General features: G+C 37.4%; 1 protein-coding gene across 2 annotated transcripts in view; it reads right to left on the reverse strand.

Annotated features, from left to right (window-relative positions):
• The window catches only part of adgrl1a (adhesion G protein-coupled receptor L1a), a 97,348-nt gene extending 83,173 nt beyond the window's left edge, over window positions 1-14,175 (reverse strand). Inside the window, exons 1-2 of one of the 2 annotated variants that reach the window (XM_078951640.1) lie at window positions 13,733-14,166; window positions 13,501-13,622 (exon numbers count right to left, since the gene is read on the reverse strand). The gene's annotated coding sequence lies outside the window, so the exon portion shown is untranslated. Of the gene's footprint in view, window positions 1-13,500 lie in introns of both variants that reach the window. The other variant, XM_011478090.4, reaches the window with a different exon arrangement.
• Between the last annotated feature and the right edge of the window lie 7,579 nt (window positions 14,176-21,754).

Raw genomic sequence — 21,754 nt, forward strand, 5'->3', positions numbered from 1 at the left:
CAGGTGAAGGTCTGCTGGTAGTCCCAAAAGACAGAACAAAAACCCACGATGAGGCCACATATCAGCACTGTGGACCTCGCCTGTGGAACAGCCTGCCTGAAGACGTGAAAGCTTATTGCATTGTGGAAGTTTTTAAGAAAAAAACGTAAAACTCATCTTTTTAGTAGTCTTTATGTAGTTTTTACTTGTCCACATGTTTTCATTAGATTTGATAAATTTTATTAACAATTCATTTGATTAATTTTGATCGTACTTGTGGGATGTGTATTGTTAGGTTTTTATGTGTTTTTATTTATTTATTTGATTTCATTTTATTTTTAACATGAGAAGCATTTTAAGATGCTTTGTAGCAGGAAAAGTACTATGCAAATAAAGTTTAATTTAAATTTCAATTTAAATTACAAAATGCTTTTTATTGTTAGCAACTCAATGGGATTTTCTTAATTACATCTGTACATGTTCATTTACAAATAACCTCAGCAGTTATGCCATTACTATGTGAGCAACTGATATTTGCTGCCAGTAATTCTTTTGTTCATTAAAAGTGACATCTCTATAATAGGACAGCAACAGCATCATTAATTGGACAAAACTGATTTGAATCATTATAAATTAGACTGCTTATGACTGGACCTGAATTAATCTATCTCTGCAAAAGGTCCTAAAATTATTTTTGCCATCGCGCAAAAGACAACTGACATTTGGAATAAACACAGTAAGACGTATTCGTTTGAAGGTGATACATAGTCATGAAATTTGTGAAATATAATAAAAATGTTTTGGTGGTAATCTTTTTAAAAGGATTATTATTTTAAGGATATTTGAGTTACAAAAAACAACAAAAGTGTAATGGGAAAAGGCTTCAAACTTCAAATGGAGACCATGACATTTTGAAAAGCAGCAGATGTGGAGTTATCAGGTAAAGCTTAGAAAATCTTCATGCAGGCTGGTATTTTCTGAGTGTGAGCGTGGAGATTTCAGAGAGCAACAGCACAATACCAGGGTATGAAAGCAAAGAATCCTACTTTTAAATTGAAAAAAGCCAACCCTTGATTAAAAATAGCAATACACCCCTGTAGGAACTATAATTTAATAGTTCATTCTGAACCAATAACCCAAACCTTAATTTTGCTACAGTGATGACAAAAGGGACTAAAGGACTTGTTTAGAGAAAAAAACTCAAACATTACAGTTTATTATTACACTGCATATGAAATACGGCGTTCACATGTAGGTGCCATAATATACGAAAGACACAAAAGAGATGCTCATCTGCAGTATCCGCTTGTAATGATACAGAGAAAACAACAGACTGACACGAGAAGATAGATGTTCAAACACCATCCGCCTCCTTTTCCCTATTTACATTCATTTCACATTTAGCTCAAATTTCGCATTTATTTTACAGTCAGTTCACGTCCAAGCTGGCACTCAAATTCAACCACTTGTACTTGCAATCGGTATTCATAGGTCAGTGTAGTTAAAACTGACACTTTCTGTCAACACACCCATTGCTAACCCCCATTACTCACTCACTTAGTCTCTTCCATCATGCCCTGGTCATTCTTCTGTGGTCACAGTGTGTCCCCGCACAATCTACGTGAATATACATGACTTTGTACTGTCGCACTTGTTTGATTAGCAGTTTGTTCACTGGCTCAGGCCTTATCTTGTTAACACAATTCCATTCATTTGACATTTATTCTCTGACCCAGCCACTTGCGCTCTCATCTGGTTTTTGGATCTTTGCCTCAACGCTTCAGTCTCCTGCTTTCTTTCATCTACTGACTCCTTTTCTTTGCCTCTTCCTTTTTTTGCTTGTCTCTGTCACGCACTTCTCCTCCAGTTCGTCCCACCTACTAATTAACCTCCTGGATGGAGGAGACCTACACCTTTCTGTTCAGCCTCCATAACTCTCTGCAGTCAAGACCGTTACCTCCTTCTCTAAATAGATTGCTTCTATCTCAATATAAGATTTAAGAGCTTCTTTAAGTGTTAATTAGGTTGTCATCCATGTAGCCAAAATCAGAGGCTTGATAAATAAAAGGCTTGTTTCTGTTGGCTACCTTTTTGCTGTGTTTAAATAAGTGACAGTGGAGTGCATTCTAAGCACACCCGATCGATGCCAGAACCCCTGGGGTCCCCTGAAATGGTGAACAGAGACAAAGCTTAGCACTCAATAATAAAACAAGGATGGACAGTTTGCTCTCTGTTTTGAGAAGAGCACGCTCACTTGGCTTGTGCTCCATTTCCTCATTTTTTTTCCCCCCCATCTGCCCGTGAAGATGGGCTTTTTCAACTCACCAGTTAGCTGAATTGCATAAGTCTGAAGCCTTTATAAACACACATCACACAGGAGCTTAAGCTGTTGTGCCAATAAATGAAATCGGCAACTGTTCTTATCTCCGTTTTCCAACCAACACACTCAGGACTTCCTAAGAATCCTGTCAGAGACCACTATGGCCAATTTGCCACTCTGCCTTATCTCTGCTCTGGTGTTAGACTGTAGGCCATCACTTGAAACAGGTTCTGTTACACCCCATACTGGATCCACACCACACAATGCTAACAAATAAAAACGCACAAACAATTCACAGCCACCATTTTATATGAAAATCTCAACTTTTCCGCAGCACCACATCTCATTCTTACCTTGCATCTTCTTTCACTCCCTAGCATGAAAGCTGAAACACCTTGCAAAGACAGTTTAAAGGTCCTCCTCTCTGTCTGTGATTCTTTTGCCTCCCTTTGATTTTCTGTCCATCAAAGGGGCGTGGATTAGTGCTCTCTTGTTTATCTGCTCGTCAGTTTTATCTATCTATCACTAAGCCATCCGCTGTGAGGCAGCGGCCTCAGCAGTGCATTAATCCCCTATCAGCCAGCCAGCCATCCATCACCCTGCTGTCTATCATGTCAGATCCATCATCCACCCATCTGTTTCACACTGCCCATGCTCTGAGATGATCTCCTCAGAGAGCCCCACCAGCGAGTCACAAGGGGTGGAGGGGACAGCAGGGCTGGAGAAAATTAGAGGGAAATGCAAAAAACAGAAAACAGTGAGAGTAAGAAAAGGTTATACCCCGCACCTCCTTTTTCTCTCCCTTACTCAGCGTCTGTTCTGCAGAACACCCTCTCTTCGTGTTTTAATGTGCTTATTAGGTGTTGCATTTGTTTCTATATAATTTGTTTGTTTTCCTCACCTCTAACCTGCTAATTCTACCCAGCGGAACAAGTGGCAGTGGAGGGAGAGACGACTGCAAGGGACATGGGTCATAAATCCCATATTAAACCCTGATGTAATGAGAAACCCTAACCCCTCCGTCTCCAGCATGTTCGAGCAGAGAAGGGATATTGTTCAAAGCCTCCAGCTTTAAAACAGCTCAATATCTGGGTTCATCAAGGGTCGTTTGTATTTTCATCCATATCTGCTTGCATCAGAAGCTAAAACTGGGGGATGTGGGGGCACATGGGCAGAGAGAAGGTGATCGTAGGGTAAATGTAAGTACACTTGCAGAGGAAGATAAGTGCACACAGGTGCATGTAGGAGCAGAGAGCAGAGGCAAAACAGTGTAAACAGGTATGGATTAAGGCAGACAGTAGGCTTGTCTAAATTTAGGTCTGTAAACTGCACATGTTAGGTTAACAAGCTGTTGTTTACGTGGGATGAAAACTATAAGAAATGTCAAAATATGTTTAAAGGCACCAGAAAAAAAAACTGTCATCAGTGTAAATAAAAAGATCACAAAAATGGATTCATCCTGATGGAGTGTGACACAAATTATAGCAGGTTGGAATTTTTAAATAATCATTAAATCATTAAAAAAATACAACTTTAAAGCTTTTAAAGCAAAAAATGGGGAAAAAGATAAGAGATAAGATATGTCTTTATAGTCACTGTCCACTTGGACAATGAAATAAAAGGAAAAAGAACATGCTTTGTAAACCAAATTCACTGACTAAAATGATGCAAAGCAGCCAAGCAAAAGACTATTTTGGCATAAAAGACAAATGTAAAGAGTTAGCATCTGTTCTGTTGGGATGAATAATGTGCAAAGCCACTCGCAGAGCACCTGTCAAGATTTCTCCAATGATTCTTTTTCCTTGGTTTAAATCAGAGGTAAATTTAAAAATAAATATTCATTTGAAAAAAATTACTACTCGGACATATTAAAAACTGAAGAAAATACAAAAAAAAAAAACCTAAAGCTTTTTCATAAATACGCCTGTAGGGATCCCCTCCATGATGTGTTTAGTCATACGTCTTACTGTGTAATAGAATGCATGGCATAAATGTCACTGGAATACAGAATGCTGACCTTTGTGTTTGTTTAAAAATATGATAATTATGACCCAAGCTGCAGCACATGACATATGATTAAATAAGCAGACATTGAGACAGCTTTAATTTCTGCCATCATACATAACATTACATGAAAAGGTAAACCCTTGCATACCCTTTTGTTGCCCATTTGTGGTTTTCCCCTTTTTTATTTTTTTAGGACCCATAAGCATTCACCCTACATTACGGTGTTGAATATTTCCTTCTGGGGTGAAACTATTGAATAAGTTGAAAACTGATTTTGAGAATTCAAGGAACCAATGATGCAAATAGGAATTACTGAAATCATTAAATCAGTTATTGGAGTTTCTTTTTTTATTATTCTGGCATGACTTTTTAGCCTACTTTATTTTAATTTATTTCCTTATTTCTTACAGAATATTTGGATTTTTTAGCAAAAAGAGCAAGCTCTATTGCTGTAAAGACTAGAAAAATAAGATTTCTAACATGCAGTAGACATTATAGAAAGGGATAATATATGTTTTAATAATCCCCAATGTTCTGAGGCAAAAAGAGAATAAAAGCCTTCATCCATTAATTATCTTTCCCTGCTTTGTTCTAGTTTCCTAGCTTATTGGAGCCTGACTCAACTATCTTTGGGTAAAAGCATCATGGACAAGTTTCCAGTTGGAGCAACATGGAGATTTACCACCTCACACACATTCTGTTCTAAAGAACAATTTAAAATCTTCAATAAACCAATCTGTGTAAGAAAAAAGATAAATAAAGGGAGAAAGGAAGGAAGGGTCAATGCCAGCGCAGAGAAAGCTTTCACATTCAACTCCAAAGACTAAAACGCAAACAAGGAGCTATAAGTTTGACGCGATGGTGCAAATCTCCAGAACAACGTGTAGATCCATGAAGGTACTCACAATATTTAAAGCGTAGTTACCCAGTAACACTATTTGGTCTTTTTATCATGACGGTTTATTCTCACTCTCTCCTTTCTCATTTTCTTTTCACAATAAAACACAAAGAAAAAAAGAAAAGTGCCCTTTAGGTTTGGCATGCTTAAATTTTCATGTTAAGTTTTATAAAAGTAGTCATCATTTAACCAGGATTTTAAATCTTTTACATTTTTCGTGCACAATGGACCCTAAAAACTCCATAAAAACTGCAGTAGAGTTTTCACTCTATAGACCCAGGTATCTAATTAACCAGCAGGGATTTTGTGCAATGCATTCTGGTACATATGGACTAGAAGAAAGTAGACATTTGAGGTTTCTACTTTCATCCATAATGAGTCTAAACAAACAATTGCTGTTCTTCCAGAGGCTGCAGAATCAGATGCGACAGCTGTCAGAAAGCATCCAAAGGTAGCTCTAATTAGAGAATGGCTCTCCCTCTTCCATGCTGACATAAACTCCTCAATCACAACTACATTGGTGCGCTGTTCTAATCTTACAAAAAACAACGTGCATGTACGGTGCAGGCTGCCACTAAAAAAAAAAGGACAACTTTGCGGGCCGACTCTTACAATTTGCCATGTATGCTTAAAATGGGCTTGCAGGGAGTTTTTATCCAGGTTAATATGTGCATGCTCGCAAGTACACGTTGAACACATGTGCACATGGTTTGCCACATTCTGACCAACAGTAGAAGCATGCTTCTTTGGCACATGCAGAAAAGAAGAGGAATAAATTCACATTACCGCTTTCCACTAACTGGGAGACAGCTTTTTATCATGACAAGGCTACAGAAACACGGATACACACAAAAAAACACCTGCTCAGGCCCATAAACACAAAGCCACAGCACATTTTTACTAAGTACTGACTTAATAAGCTCTTAGACAAATAGCTGAATAAATACTGTAGATAACCAAATCAATATTGTACACTCAATTCATTTGAGTTCACGGAGATGTCAAATTCCACACAGTTCTATAGCACACTGATTAAACCGGTACCACATTAATTCAGTAAATCAATAAAACCAATCTGTCAAATAAATCAAGTTGCATGGATGACTGGAGCCAATTGGAGGGCAAGAGCACATTAAAATTCCCTTGCTCCACCTGCATATCTATGTCAAGAAGGCAGCACACTGATTTGCTGTGTGGATTCCACAATTTGTTGAAAGAAAATGATTAATCCACAAAACAATAACCAGGGTGCCAAGAAGGCACATGGTAATTCTATAATGATCAAAGATTCAATTAAATCCTCTCCCATTCTGCTCCCTAAAAGCGTCTGTGGCAGCAGAAATGTGTCTAAGCCTGCTTCTAGTGGCCAGTTTATGTTACGATGAATCTTCACTGCATTTTCCAGCAGTTGAGTTGCCCGGAGGTTAAAATGCGGTCCAATAAACGTCTTTTGTGGTCACATGATGCAATAACATGTTGCTCAGGTTCATTCACCATTATCAATTGAGAAGCACAAATGGTATGAAGGTGATCGTTACAGGGTTATGAGCGTATTTATATTCTGGCAGAGCTGTCAATGCGTTCATTTAGAGACATAGCCTTCACCATCCTGCATGTTGCTTTTCTCTTAACAAAACTTGGTCCTAAATAGAAATTTTTCCCATTGCTACAAAGCTGCAGAATTACAAGGAAAATACACATAAAATATTGGAGTTTCTATAAAGGTTTTGCTGAGCAGGCATTGTGAATTTTAATGGCATTTTATTCAACAACATTAAAATTGCTTCTGTGTGTGAGTTGGTTGTTTTTCATTTTTACAGGAGAATACAAAAATGTCTTCATTTACCTTGTGGACATGAGATATTGCACCCTCAATCCTATCTCGATGCTAAAAGAAGAAAAGGTTTTCAGTGCCGCATATCTTTCAACAGCTTCCCAGCTCTGGGTTGTCCTGTATTTTACAGCTCACAGTCTCACTGTTTATATTCACTCCCAAATGCCACGTCCAACCACAGGAGGCATTTTTATAAACCCACTGTAGACGATTTGCTCATGATTCATTGGAAAATAACATAGTAAGCCAATGGTGGGCAACTAAAGACGGCAGAGCACTTAGGGGTTAAAAAACAGGAAAGTATTTTATCAGGGAGGAAAAAAAATCAAATTGTGTCTTTATTTTTTTCCTTGATGCAGTGGCACCAGCAAAGATTTTTTACGCAGTAAAATGAATGCAAAAGAAAAAAGTTTTATTAATCTTTACATTTTTTCGAAATTTACAAGCACGTGTGTTAATGAAGCTACACATCTGTACTGTAGCACCTCTTTTCATAAGCAGCACCATACTGACTTGATTTCATCAGCCGAATATTAAAATTTGAATTGGTGTCATGTCTCTAAGCAGATTTTTCCCTCAAGCTGAGCTTACTGTACCGTGTTCTCTGCAGAACACAGATGGGAATGATGCATTTGTTGCATGAGTACAAAGGCTAACGCCGTGAGACCAGTATTGTGGTGGACAGATTAAAATAACCCAAGCAGAAAGGTTAATATGATGCTGCACTCATTCACTTATGTGCACAATCTCAGAAAGGTAAATCCATGATACAGCAACTGTGAGTGATGTTTTCCGGTGGCTTGTGTCCGTGTGTGCAAAGAAGCAGAGGGCGTGTAGATTGGAAAGGCGCAGCACTAGGTAGTCTCGGGTGAGGCCTGCAAAGTCCCAACATAATTATAATCCTTAATTAATCCATTCTACATGTGAACTCCCTCAAAGTTCATTGCTCTTAATGTTTATTCACGTTTTCCATCATGACACACCCCGCCCCACTTCTTTGTCAAATCTGCCTCGTCTTCGAGCAAAATGTTGCTGTTTAAAAAAAAAAAAAAAACATTTACAAAAAAAAAGGGTGCATCTACACCCTTTACCCGAAATCCAGCTTGCCTCCTTTCCCCCCCAGCCGCCACTTTGTCTCGCTTCTCTTTACCTGTTTTCCTATTGACTACCGTCTTGGCAAACAAGGAAAACAAGCAGTTTCTTTTGCTCCAGCCCCTCTTTTCACAGCTCACAAGTGTGGCACATAAGATGCACTAACACAAACGGGCGCACAACAGTCCAACACCACATACTCCGCAGGGAGTGCTCCTGACACAAATATGAACCCACTGCAGCCATCTTTGCTGGAAAGACTCAGGTGAATCTCAGGTCAACATCACTGTCTATGAACATCTTTCTTAATTCAGCCGTCTGACCAAAATTGTCAACAAGACAGACCATGTTGACTATCAGAGTAATTTAGACTGAGGAGTCAGAAACAGGCAGAAAGTACATTATGGTGTATTATGAGAATGAAGAAGTAAAAAAAGAAATACTGAAGTCCTGCAGCGGCTGATTAAATGATAAAGAGTCTGCACGTGGCACTAAGCTGAAGATAATGAGGATAAAGGTGTCAGTATTGACACCGGTAGAATAAAAGCACCTGGTGTAAGGAGGAGTGACAACCCCTCCTGCCATTCCAAACTCTCAACTCGGCTTGGTTTGGTGGAGCCAATTAGAAGAGCTCATCTGCCACTCCAAGAGTGTGCCCTCTATCAAGCTATCAGAAAAAACATAAGGATTGATTGGATAAGCGATTAGGTCAATTGATCCCTGTTTCCTTTCATCTGTTGCTTTTTTTAGATGGATAGGTTGGATGTGGAGAGCAGCTCCAATTACCTGAGGACAAGACTCTAGCTCCCCAATGGACCTACTTTTCCTCTTTTTTCTATGTTGGTCATTTCTCTCCTTTTAGCTCCTTCAGGGAACAACATCTTAGTGTAAAAAAATTGTTTTAAAGTGCACCAGAGCCTGCTCGTTTCCTGTATGTTAGGCACACATTTTAGTGTCAATGCATTTTTCTGATTGCTCGCATTATTTAGCTAATTATGGATACATATTTACCAAACTTATTTTCATGGTGTTAAAAGCATTGTGCCATTATGTATGCATGGCAAAAGCTGTTCCTTAAAATGTCAAACAACCTGCAGGGCAAGATTACACTGATTGGTGATCATTATTCTCAAATGTCTTCAAAATTGCATCTTGCCACCGGGGCTTGAAGACCTATAACACATGTTAGGAAATGACAACGGTAAGAGCCGATAGCTTATGTTTTGAAGCTGCTTCTAACAACATGAATGGAAAAACCAGAAAGGCTCAAAGGGGTTATACAGGTTAATCATTAAGGAAGCTCCGAAAACCAAGTGGTTGGGGCATTTTCTCTTCACAGATCCTCTTGGGTGATTCTAATGAAACAAAATAAACACAAAATAAGAAAAATGGAAATAAATACCACACTAAGTGGATGTGATTTGATTGTTTTGAAAACTGATCCAAGGCCCTCTCACCTGTCCAAACCTGCGTAAAACTGAATGAAATATACTGTAAATGATGATGATTGGTCGCATTGATTGAGCGTCACTGCGTCTTTTTACTGCTCTGCACCAAGTTGTCTCTCAGTCAATAGACACAACCAAAATACACCAGGCACTCAATCCAGTGTGCTGCAACATGGGCCAATCCAGCTAATTTAACACCCACTCCATTTATGAAAAAGAGTCCTCATCGATTTTTTTTTCTGTTCATGCGCTCTTGTTCCTCCTGTTCATTTTAGCCATGCCGGCGCCTACACATGCTCAAGGCTGGCAGCACTAAATTAAATTAGTGTGTGGTAGGGTTCCTGTAAGACTGCCCTCTTAAAACCCACACCTTCAGACTTTCTTCAAATGCAACACAGACCTATGGTTCACGCAGCACCACAAGTGCATGGCTGCATCACAGAGCTCTCGAAAAGCCATTCACTTTAAAGTGGAAATATAATGACCATTCCTTTCTCACCTCAGTGTCACAACAAAAATACTTTTTATCTACTCTCTTTTGTGTAAATCTGCATTCTAAAAATTTACTCTGCTTTTCATTTTCTTCTTCTTTTGCTTTTATTTCCAATCAATTTCTGCGTATTTATGTTTCCAATATGTAATCTAGCATTTTGGGGACAACAGTCAACCCAGGACAAATAGCCTTAGTAAACATAATAGGGTATTTTTTATTGCAATAATGAGTCCAGCGACAGCTGTTAAAAACCATTTCCAGCATGTTTTGTTGGTGGTGGTAAAACATTGAACCACAATAGCTGTCATTATAATCATAATGGTGTTCCTGTCAGAGTAAGTCTTATCAAGCTGGTGACAACCACCCAAGTGCCCCTGGCAGGTAAAAAGTGCAGCATGTAAAAAGGAAAAGGGTGAGGGACCATGCTCGACACAATGCCAGGTTTTTAGGTCAGCACAGAGAAAAAAATTCTGAAATAAATGTCCGACAGAGACGGAGCAGTTTGACATTACAAAAAAAGGCCATGAAAGAACCACTTTTAGCCCACGCACAAGGGCTACACAGGTACAAACCACCTCATGGGAGACTATAAAAAATAGGCTCCAGCGCCACATCTTTTACTATATAAAAACAAATCTATCCCAAAGAGATGGAATTGGATGAAGATAGCTCTCTAATCATGAACTAAAATGATAGACAGCAGTGATTTTGGGTGGACAAATGGGATTACAAAGAAAGGTCAAATACACACGGCCAGATAGAATTCAATTTAGCAAAGGTTTGTTTTTATTCCTTACAGTTACAAATACTCTAAGGGTTAGATCAAATCTATGTGGACACAATAACTCCAGATAAAATCTCCTGTTTTTTGGACAACAATATGATGGGGACTGGCAGATGAGCATGCCAGACTCATGGCTCTAATCGGATATCATATTTGGAGACCTTTTATCATCAAAAGGGAACTCAGAGATTAATCCTACCAACAAAATGTAATGCAGTTCCACTGTCAAAATCTCCAGTCAGAATAACTCCATTCTAGACCAAACAACCTTGTCAAAATGTTTTATATTTTTATATTGGAGATACAATTGTTGTGTAAATCTTGTACAAGAAGGGTTGACCTTAAAATTCACTTAAAATACTATAACCTGTAAATATTTTCAATATGATTGTCATCAATTCTAATTTATAAACAAAATTGTTTCTTTCCTTTTAGAATCCAATATTTTCCAAAGCTGAATTTTTTCTTCTTTTTATTTTTCTGCTTGCTCAAACATTTCTTCATGTTTTTTTTCTCCATACTTCTAAGGTATAATTGTAAATGTCCGTTTGACGATGGACAACATCGTCAAAATAATTCTAAAGATGCTGTTAAACTAGAGCCAATCACCATTCTCTCTGTGTAACATTTTCAGCATTTTTTTCTATAAATAAAAGTTATTCTCGATACATCAATGAACCTGAAGAAAAGTTAGAAAAAAAAGCGGTTTTCACTCTTTTTGAAAATAAAGCAAATTATTATTTTTTCAATCAATGCAATAGATCTATGTGGTGATTTTTTGAAATTCATATCAGAGCTTGTCTCTCTGCTTATTCTTTATTAACATATTCATTTAGTCAGCCTTGAGAAGGAGCTGAAGGGTGTACATAAATATTGCATAAAGGAGAGAAACAAAATGCAAAATAAAATGTAGGAATACCCATGTTGAGAACTATATTTCATTTGCGAAAAGAAAAAAACGTTATCCCGCAATAAATACACACTTTCACATGTGCGCACACGTTTTGTGTCATGCTTTTACATTTGTCTATGTGTTAAATGTAATCTTTTTTTTTAATAAATGCTGTACAAAAATAAAGTTTGTGTAATTTGGTTGCTGCAAACATTAGCTGGGTGGTTTTGAGAAAAACAGTTTCTTTGCAAGTGGTTCTTTTGGCTGAATATTATGCTAATCAAATCTGACACCAATACTACAAAACCTTCAAATATTCATAATAGAAATAAATCAAATTATTAGTAACTTATTAAATGTCTGATGATAATCAATGCCTTGATGAAATATGATTATCATTCAAGCACTGAGAGCAAAGAATAATTTCTGATGGTGATGTGACACACAGACAAGGGGGAAATAAATCCTTCTCTCTTTCTGGGGAGTGTGTTTGGCAGTAAACCAATTCTGGGCCTGGCTTCTTGAATGCCCAGATAACACAATCAGACAGTTGCAATATTGCTGTTTTACCACCTGAAGAATTTGAATTCAGCCCCTTCAGAAAAGTAAAGATTGGCAATTCTACCCCAAGAATATGCAAGACAAAGACAGCACTCATGCAAAATGAGCCAAAGGCTTGCATGTTGGAGAAAAAAGCTGTTATTGAAGTCTTCCTGATAGGATTCCTTGGGTTCAGTTTTGCCACAATAACGCACAAAGGCGACTGTTTAATTTCATCCATCATCACAACAACAAAAGCAGTTGATGCTATCTTTGTAAACACGTTGATATTAAAATGGGAATTAGTAGCAGCAGTTTAATGAACCCACATTTTTTTCGTGACAAGAACCCCGAAACCTAACAGAGGCACGTCTGATTAAATAGACGTGGTGGGACAGAGCTCCAAGGTTCAAGATCCAGAAGCAATTTGTAAAAACTGTAATCTAATTTAAATTTCAGATAAGCTGGGAGTCATTTAAGCCTCCTGAAGCTCTTTTCAGAGAACTCTGAAATCTGCAAGAAGCCTACCTACAAGTAATGATTTGAGGAGATACAGGATTAATGCTGCAGGATTGGGACTGTACACTGCACTCTGATGCCTTTATTCCTCTAATGCTCAATTCCTACCTTGCAAGGATTTAATGTTCTCAAATACTAATGCAACATCCATATATATAAATATATATATATATATATATATATATATATATATATATATATATATATATATATATATATATATATATATATATATATATATATATATATATATATTACTAAATATGAAAAGAATTGTATGTTTGTAGTATAAATAAGCAGCCCTTTAAGCCTATAGATCATATGAGTATTATAAAAACATACATTTCTATATAGAGATTTCTTTCCTAAAGTATTCATTAGGACTGCACAGGCCAAGGAGAGGATCTTATACCCAGACTAGACTTTTCCCCTTTTTTTTAGAGAGCCAGAGCATATTCAAATACACAGATCCCTGCTGACGCACCAGTAACTATGAACTCCTTCTCCGTCAAACAATAAAATATTAAATAAATAAAATCCCATTACAGTACATGCCTGAACGCCTCATGAAGGTTGATCCAGGACGCCTGCTTTGGGCACAATCCCTTATATTTACTCTGGTATTACTCATTTATAGCGCATATAGTCTAAAATAAAATAAAAACTAAATAAAATAAATATCTCTCAGTCTTACCTAGAATCCTCCGATCTCCCCTTCTCTTGACCGCTCAGTGTGTCTCGTTCATTCTGCTTTTTCTCCTCACTCGCCTCCTTCTCTCCCCCTCTGGTGTGACTCTTTCTCTTCCCTGGTACCGTCTTCGTGCAGATGCATAAGAATTAAAAATTAATAGGCTTCTATCTTAAAGAAAAACCGACGACAAAAAGAAAGAAAGAAAAAACAAGGACAAACTGTGGGAGGAAAATACCCGATTAAAGCACAGACAAAGGCAGCGGTGGATGGACAATCCTTACGGACAAACTCGACTATCCGGGAAATTCGCCCGTGTGGGTATCAAAATAAATAACAGCATAGTCCTGGATGGAAACAGTAACGGGACGCAAGTAAAGATGGAGAAAATAGACAACTGAAGGCGGATGAAACAGAAGTTTGGATGGTGCTGCCTGCCCGTCGCTGGTACTTAGACACGGAGCATGTGAACAAATGTTCCTCCCTCGCCAAAAACATGCGAGCTAAATCAGACTCCTGAATGTCTGATGCTCCTGTTCGCGCGTTATCCTCATCGTCTTCTCGCCGTCATGCACCTCAGCGGCTCGAAGCCACCCATTAAAAGGAGGAGAGCACGCAGGACATGCATATGCGGTTCTCCTGTGCGCCCTGACGCGCACAGCGGATCACTCTGGTCTCTCCGGTCTTTTGTCGCAAGCAGTGTGCTCTCTCATCAGGACCACTAACGCACTGCTTTCAGACTCGGTAGCATCATTCTCATTACGCCATTTGGCATCTTAGCTTTTTACACAAAGTCTGGCAGCCTAAAGGTTGTTGGGCAATTTTTTCTATATCGAAGCCCAACTCTTGAGGATAACGCGCAATTTCATCCCGCCCACACGTTGTCTTGGTATGGCACCTTTCTTTAATTGCCTTAACCACGTGATTTCCAAAGGTGGGGTTCAGGGACCTCTATGGCTTCTTAAATGGTGTGCCATGATTGGCTTGCATTAGGACCACTGACGCAGTTCTTTAACAGGAACCAGGAAACTTGATTCACAACTGCATTGTGTCGAATGCATTTTCTTGTCATTTCTGACACATTGAGCCCATTTTATGAAAAAAGGTCAAACCTTTACATCAGTATTTTCCACTAAAAATCTACTCATTTGTTATCAGTGAAGGAGACCTTATCCTGAACCTCGCTTGTGTAAGAGCTTATTATTAGTGAGTGACAGATGAAGAGGATTTCGTTCTACATTTTTACGAGTGAACTACTAAGACTAAAATGTCTAAAACTCAATTTAATAGAATCTTTCAGAAAACAAGTCATGTGAACTGACAACACACCTCAGTTAAATATCACTGAGCTCTCCCAAGTTTCTGATTTGCCCTGAAGTGCTGTGGATAACATTTATATATATATATATATATATATATATATATATATATATATATATATATATATATATATATATATATATATATATATATATATATATATATATATATATATATATATGACCAAGCTCTGGTCCTGAACATTTACACTGTCTTTAGAGTTACAATTTCCTGTTTTACATACATAAAGATTCTTTTTTGTTGTTTTCCTTCGAATGAAGTGGTGTAATGAGCTGAAGCAACGTTATGAGTTATTACTTCCTTTGACATAAAGGTTGTTATTAAGTGAGGGGGAAAACTAAAATATAAATTGTGTATTAAAAGCCTTCATGAATCAACTACTGGGAGGAGAAAAAGTCATGGAATTACAATGAAAAATGTAATAAAACCTGGTAAAATGAAGATCTGTTCAAGCATTTACACACCATAATTAGACTTGTGTAATAATGTCATCTTTAATTGACACTTTCATCCATATTAGGTTAAATTGTTATCTTTAGGACAGATAATTGTTCTCTAAAAAAATCAAATCAAATCTAAACCAGTTTCTATAAAAATAAAAGTTCCAGAAAACTTCCTTGGCCCTTATTTTTCCACATTTCTGTACAAGTAAGGTAAGTGAAACTGATTTTGTATTTCCGGCTGAAAATCCAGGAAATTTCTAACAATCATTTGTATAAAATGTTCACATCAGATCAGGGAGATGATAATTTTGGATTAATTTAGGCAGTCTTTTGTCTCCAGGTGCACAAAGGGTGAGCTATGCTGCCAAATGAAATTATTCTGCTTTCACATCACATGCAGTAATTGCACCAATGCACAGTGCATGTTGCAATTTTTTCTCTCAACTTGGAAAATGATTTTGTCAGTTTCTATTATGTTAAGTAATGTTACATTCAACTGAAAAGGCAGTACATGCCTTTGCCACTTAGCCTCTGTCACGGAGCACCTACCATGTTATGCAGCTCTAAAATCTAGTCAATTGACCTTCATGGGTTGCCTTACTTATAGTGTCAATAAACACACATAATGTACTTTGCTCAGGAGGTCCTAACCTCAGTATTAGATGCTTGTCATGAAACATTACAGTGTGTTGTTTCAAAAAAACCTGTACGTCATCCTCATTGTTCCAACTTCAACCAGAACCTGAAGAACCAAAATGTGGACAAATTAAAAACATCACAAGCTTTGCAAAGTTGGAGCAGTTACTAATCATTCCCAGTCTCTTAGCAACAACCCCAATGACCACAAATCTGCTGATTGGTTCATACCAAATGGAAGCGTTGTACAAACAGTCTGACACTACTTTATTTATGTATTCATAACCAATAAAATGGGATTTCTATGTAAGTGTAATGGTTTGTAAGAGTAAAAGCAAACCAGATATTAAAATTTCGTAATATTAATTGATACACATTTTAAGATATTAATTTCTTCTGTTTGTCTTCTGTGTTTTTTTTTTTTTGTTTTTTTTTGGTTTTGATTGCTTGAAATAAACAAATTCTAAATTTCCCCCAAAAATTCAAGACAGAGAATACCCTACCTTCAGGTAAATGATGAGTTATTTCCATCTTGCAGTCGTCCATCAGTCTGTGCGAATTAAACACTTTGCAAAATAAATTATCACTGCTCAAAAATCATTATTTTCTTTCTTTCTTCACATTTGTTCAATCATGATTGCTCTGTCCAGAAAGTATAAATAAATAAAACATCTAAATAAACAAAGTGGACAGGAAATTAATAATAGATAAATTGGGCATTCAGGTTTTTTTGACACCACATCATAATTCTAACTGAAGAAAAATGATTTAGATGGGTGTTGATGATTGTAGTCACTAAAATGCCCGATTGTCCCTCTGTCGGAGATTTACAGTCGGCATGGTCGTGCTATTAGTCTGCAAATGTCAGTCATTGTTAACAGCACTCTTTTATTAACTTGAATTCAATGTCACATGCATTTTCTAAATATGTCAATGTCTTGCTCACTAATGCAGAGCATCAGTGCTCTTGATAGCATGACTGTTGCCTGCTTTGTCCTAACAGCTGGAATATTTTATTTTCACCTCATGTTTGATTAATGCCAATTTTTGCAATTCATAACTCATGCTTATGCGGCACCATTATTTATGTAACACCTTACCCAATTTGCAATTACCTGCAATTTTTTTTCACACTTGAATAGCTTTTTTGTTTAGCACTTTTTGACAAATTGCTTTGTTTACCACAAAAGTGAATTTTCTGTTTTGCAGGACTTTTCTTTCAAACTTTGAAATGAAAAAAGGAAAGAAAAGAGAACTTAGATGGATGATCTTTGCATGGCTTCCAGTCGGTTCTGAACTTTTTGACTTCAGGTTTATTGAATAGATTGTGAGTAGAATGTGCACAAAATGACATCAAAATGCACATGAATTACATTTTACCTGGATGTCCTGCATTTACTGAAAAAGGCCTGTAGGCGTGGATATTAAACTGAACAGCATGTAAGAAAATGGTGGGATTTTTTTTTCATCAAAGCTGAAAGGGGAGGGCCCCATGAAAGGAGTTAAGAGTCCAACAAAACGAAAACAGATATCCACATGTAGGGCCTGCAGAGCATTTGCGTAATTTTTTTTACATTTTTTAAAGCAACCTATGACCACCAAAGCGCTTTCCCAACACTCTCCCCCATCAGGATGTGCACAGTAAATGTAGCTTTTTGAACATTTTAAAAGACCACATCCATAAAGACACCCCTACCACCCTACTCCTCTCAATCGGGCTCTCTTTTTCTCTTTTTCAATTGCTGCGTCTCTGTGTCTCCCTTTTCCGTTTGCGATATGACAGAGTCCATTATCTGCTCTTAGTACTAATTGGTGTATTAACGCCATGCTGCGGGTGACACAGTGAGACATAGGAAGGGAGAGCCCAATAGAGAGAATAAGAGTGAGAGAGGCAGATGCAGGATGAATATGGATGAGGCAAAGGTTGGGCTGGAGCAAGGCTCTGGGGGAGGCAGAACCAGAGTGAAAGAGAATAGGAGGCCAAGGTAAATCTTTTCAGCCGCACAAGTGGTTAAGAGCAGCATGGTAAAAAGACGAGTGAAGGGAAAAAATAATCCATCCTGTAATGGCTTTTGTTTCTTTTCTTTTTTTTCCGGTCGGCCCTCCCTGTATCCCTTTCTACCATGCTTTCACAGTCACCACTTTCAACCCAATTATCCACTCTGCCTGGCGCCACTGACAACATATGGAAATGTAAATTACAGCCAAGATGGTTTTTTTTTAAAGATGTTGAAGGTAAGCAGCTCTTGAGTATGGGAAGAGTAGGAGGAAGAAACGCAAGACATGACTAACAAGTGAAACTGAAAGGCTAACTTTAGTCCAAATAGCTTGTCAGTATTGCTACACTATCAAGCCCACAAATCGAAGAAAAATTAGTAGACTGTAGCTGATTTATGTTCTAGCAAGGATAGGGTAAGTGGTTTTTGCAGTCCATTTGTTGACAGTTGATAAAAAAAGCTTAAAATTGTAATTACTAAACATACCACTTTTAAGAATGAGGTACAAAAATTCAGAGTTATAAACAGTCTCTGAGATAAATTGCAGAATGTGCAGCATTGGCTTCTTTGGAATCAATAAAAAACAAAGGATCAGAAGTCCTGAGGGAAAAATGATCAAAGATGGTCACTCGGCCTGCAGAAAGCGAAAAAAAAAAAAATCCTGTCAAGACTATCGACTTTCAGTGATTCGTGCATTTTTAGAAGCGTGCATCTTCACTGTGCATAAGGATGACGAACAACTGAGTATTTAAAATCTGACTGCCGTCAAAATATTTTAGCATCATTTTTCTATCACTTTTTTCATTTTGTTTGAGAAGAAGTTAAATAAACAGGTCAGATCAGAAGATCATAGTCCTGCTTTTTTTATGTCTTCAAGCTTTAAAATATATTTGAAAAAAATCTTAAAACGTCAAGCCTGGTGGGATAAAGGATTCATTACCAACATGATCTAATATAAAATGTTCCAATATCTTACTGAAGATGGGATACATTGGTCAAAAGCATCTTATCCTATCTCCAGTTACAGAATTTGATTTGTAATATCACAGCTGTGTGGTGTTTACAGCCTGAACTGTCCAATAATAGCTCGTGCAACCCCATGTAATGAGAAATTATTGAACTAATCTAAATGTGTGTTTTGGGCGATAAAAAGCATTAACAAAACATTTTCAATGCCTACAACAGTATATTTGGCCTAATTTGAACACATTTTTATGGATCAACAATAGCAATAAAACCTACAAAAGATGTTTTTCGCTATAATTTAAAAAAAATAAATTGCTATAAATACAAGATTGGGGCATTTTAGTCAACAAAGAAACTGATTTTTTTCTCTTCCATATTTAGGCATATTCTCTCATTCTTTGGCACACACTCTGTGCCAAATACACAGGTTCAGTCAGACTAAATGTGAAGATCCAGTCAGTGCTGTTGCATTCCAGTGGTACATATTCTCAGTGCTTAAGGGGCTTTTCAAACCAGGGCCAGGTTGTATGCCCTCCGGCTCCTGAATAGCTGCTGAATAGCTGCTGAAGCACAGGATACAGAGATCAAAGCCGCTCATCTGCTCTCATGCATGTGACACTGAGACACGTACACGCTGATTATTCAGATACACAAATCTTCAGGGGTGGAGGCAAACTGGAGGGGAGTGTTTTGTTCATTATCATTAAGATCTGGCTTCTCCTCTGTTCACCTCTTCTCTCTCCACATGCTCATATTTCGCCCCCGCAGTGCTGATGAAGCCAACTTCTCAAATCTGCAATTTGCTCAATTATTTTCAATTATCCCACCATTGCAGCTTCTATCATTCCCCTCAGTTCAATTTTGAACAAAAATCACCTGTTGATTGACAGCAAAGGCCAATTAGAGGCAAAAGGAAAACTTTAACCCCTAAAGTAATTACTGATGATTGGTGTCACACAGGCATTTTTAAAGCCCTCCCAAAATGAGTGAGCTGAAACGTGGTTTTTGGCATGAAGCAAACAGCCTTACCAGGGGATTGCAGCTATCTTTTCAATGGGCTTACAGTTCAGGTTATTTGGAAGTTGCAAGGTGATACAACAACATTACTTTAAGATTTCTAAACATGCCCAAGGAAGCATATTTTTCAGTGAGTGCTATGGACATACAGTTCAGAGTGTGAATTTCTATCAACTGAGAGCTCTTCATCTATGCGCCTTTAGCACATTAACTTCAAGGTACCTCCATCTCAAAGCTTTAGAAAAACTAGTCAGCAGTAGATATGGGAATCAATGATGAACTGCCGCTGAGTCTGACAAAGAGACTCACAAATGCAATATACCTACAGTCTTTTTTTATCTTTAGTGGTTTCTTTGGTGGCTAATTCATTTATTTATTTATTTTATTTAACACTTGGTAGCAAAATGCCCAAATATGACCTTGCTGATTTTTCCCCCCACTGAGAAAAATACCTTTAGAACAGCTGCAATGCGCACACAGTGATTGCACTTTCTGTCAGTTCAATACAGGCAATGATCAAGGGTTCACAAGTTTTGATAAACACAAAGCTCTTATCAACTTTTGTTGCTTTATTAACTTAACAGAAAGCGAGTTTGCAATATTGAATGGCAGTGCTGTGCAGGTCGATGCCTTTATTCATGGGGCCACCCTTGGGTACAATTCCTCAGCTCAGTTTAGTTGTGCCTTCTCCTAAGTAAAGTTTGAAAAACACAAACCCTCTGTCTGTTCAGCAGTATACCTCATGTACCATGCATCCTCATGTCAGAATGCCCCGAGACTTCAAAATTAAAATGATGACAACATTTAATTACAATATTTGTAAATGTTTCTATACTAAATTACCACAGAATTGCATTTTCTGCAGCACAAAAACTTCAAATTGCATCATTTTGTCAAAGTTCTTCAATAGAAAAATCCCTTTTTAACATTCCCTACTTTCTTTTGTTTAGTACAAAGGACAAAGCAATTTAACAGAAAATTCTATTTTAATTGAGAAATTACATTTGATTAAGTTTTTTTATGTTTATTCTATTCTGCGTGAAAGTTGATGATTGTATGTTATCTTTGTCTTGTCATTTTCCAGGGTCATCAAATTCTAATTATATTTTACTGATAAAATTGTGACTAAAATTACACATTTTCTTTTGCACTGATGCAGTCACTATAGTTAAATCAGAACGCTAGATTTTTTTTACATTTGTAAACTTCACAAAGAAAAATAAAAAATTCTTGACTCCAGAGTTTCTTTCTCTTTTTCTTGTCCCATAACAAATTGCTCATGTGGTACGGATTCATTGACCTGCTAGCGTGTTTGTGACGAGTGGGCTGCCGACGCAAATGGTGGTTACTCAAGGCACATCTAATGACATTATGGGCCTAATAAGTTTTAATTGGGAAAAGATCTTAACTTGCCAATCTAATTGCAACTGATTAAAGACAATATTAGTTTTACTGCTGGCAAATTGGTTTGGGAGGGTGATGACGAGATTTTGGAGGGTGCAGCAGTACACTTGTGAAAATGCTGTGACTTTCAATTCAGTTCAGTTTAGCTTATTTATCTCAATGAACCTTAAATTGTGAGGAGACAGTTTAACAAAAGGCAAGGCTGTGTGGACAAATGCTCAATGGGAAACAGTCGTAAGTAGATGCGATAGACTGTGATGGTTGAAGAACTGAAGGTTAACAGCTCATCAAGAGCAACTCTTTGTTTAAACCTACAGCTATTGAATATATATTCAGCTATTTTAAAAGGTGTTCGCTTCTATAAAAGAATCAGTTGCAGTTACACTGATGATCCCAAACAAAAATATTTCTCGTCCTTTTCCTTTTTAACTTTTAAAATGTGAGCTGTTGCTAAAC

Source organism: Oryzias latipes, chromosome 8 (genome assembly GCF_053564925.1).
Source record: "Oryzias latipes strain Hd-rR chromosome 8, Olatipes_Hd-rR_3.1".
Classification (NCBI taxonomy): Eukaryota; Metazoa; Chordata; class Actinopteri; order Beloniformes; family Adrianichthyidae; genus Oryzias; species Oryzias latipes.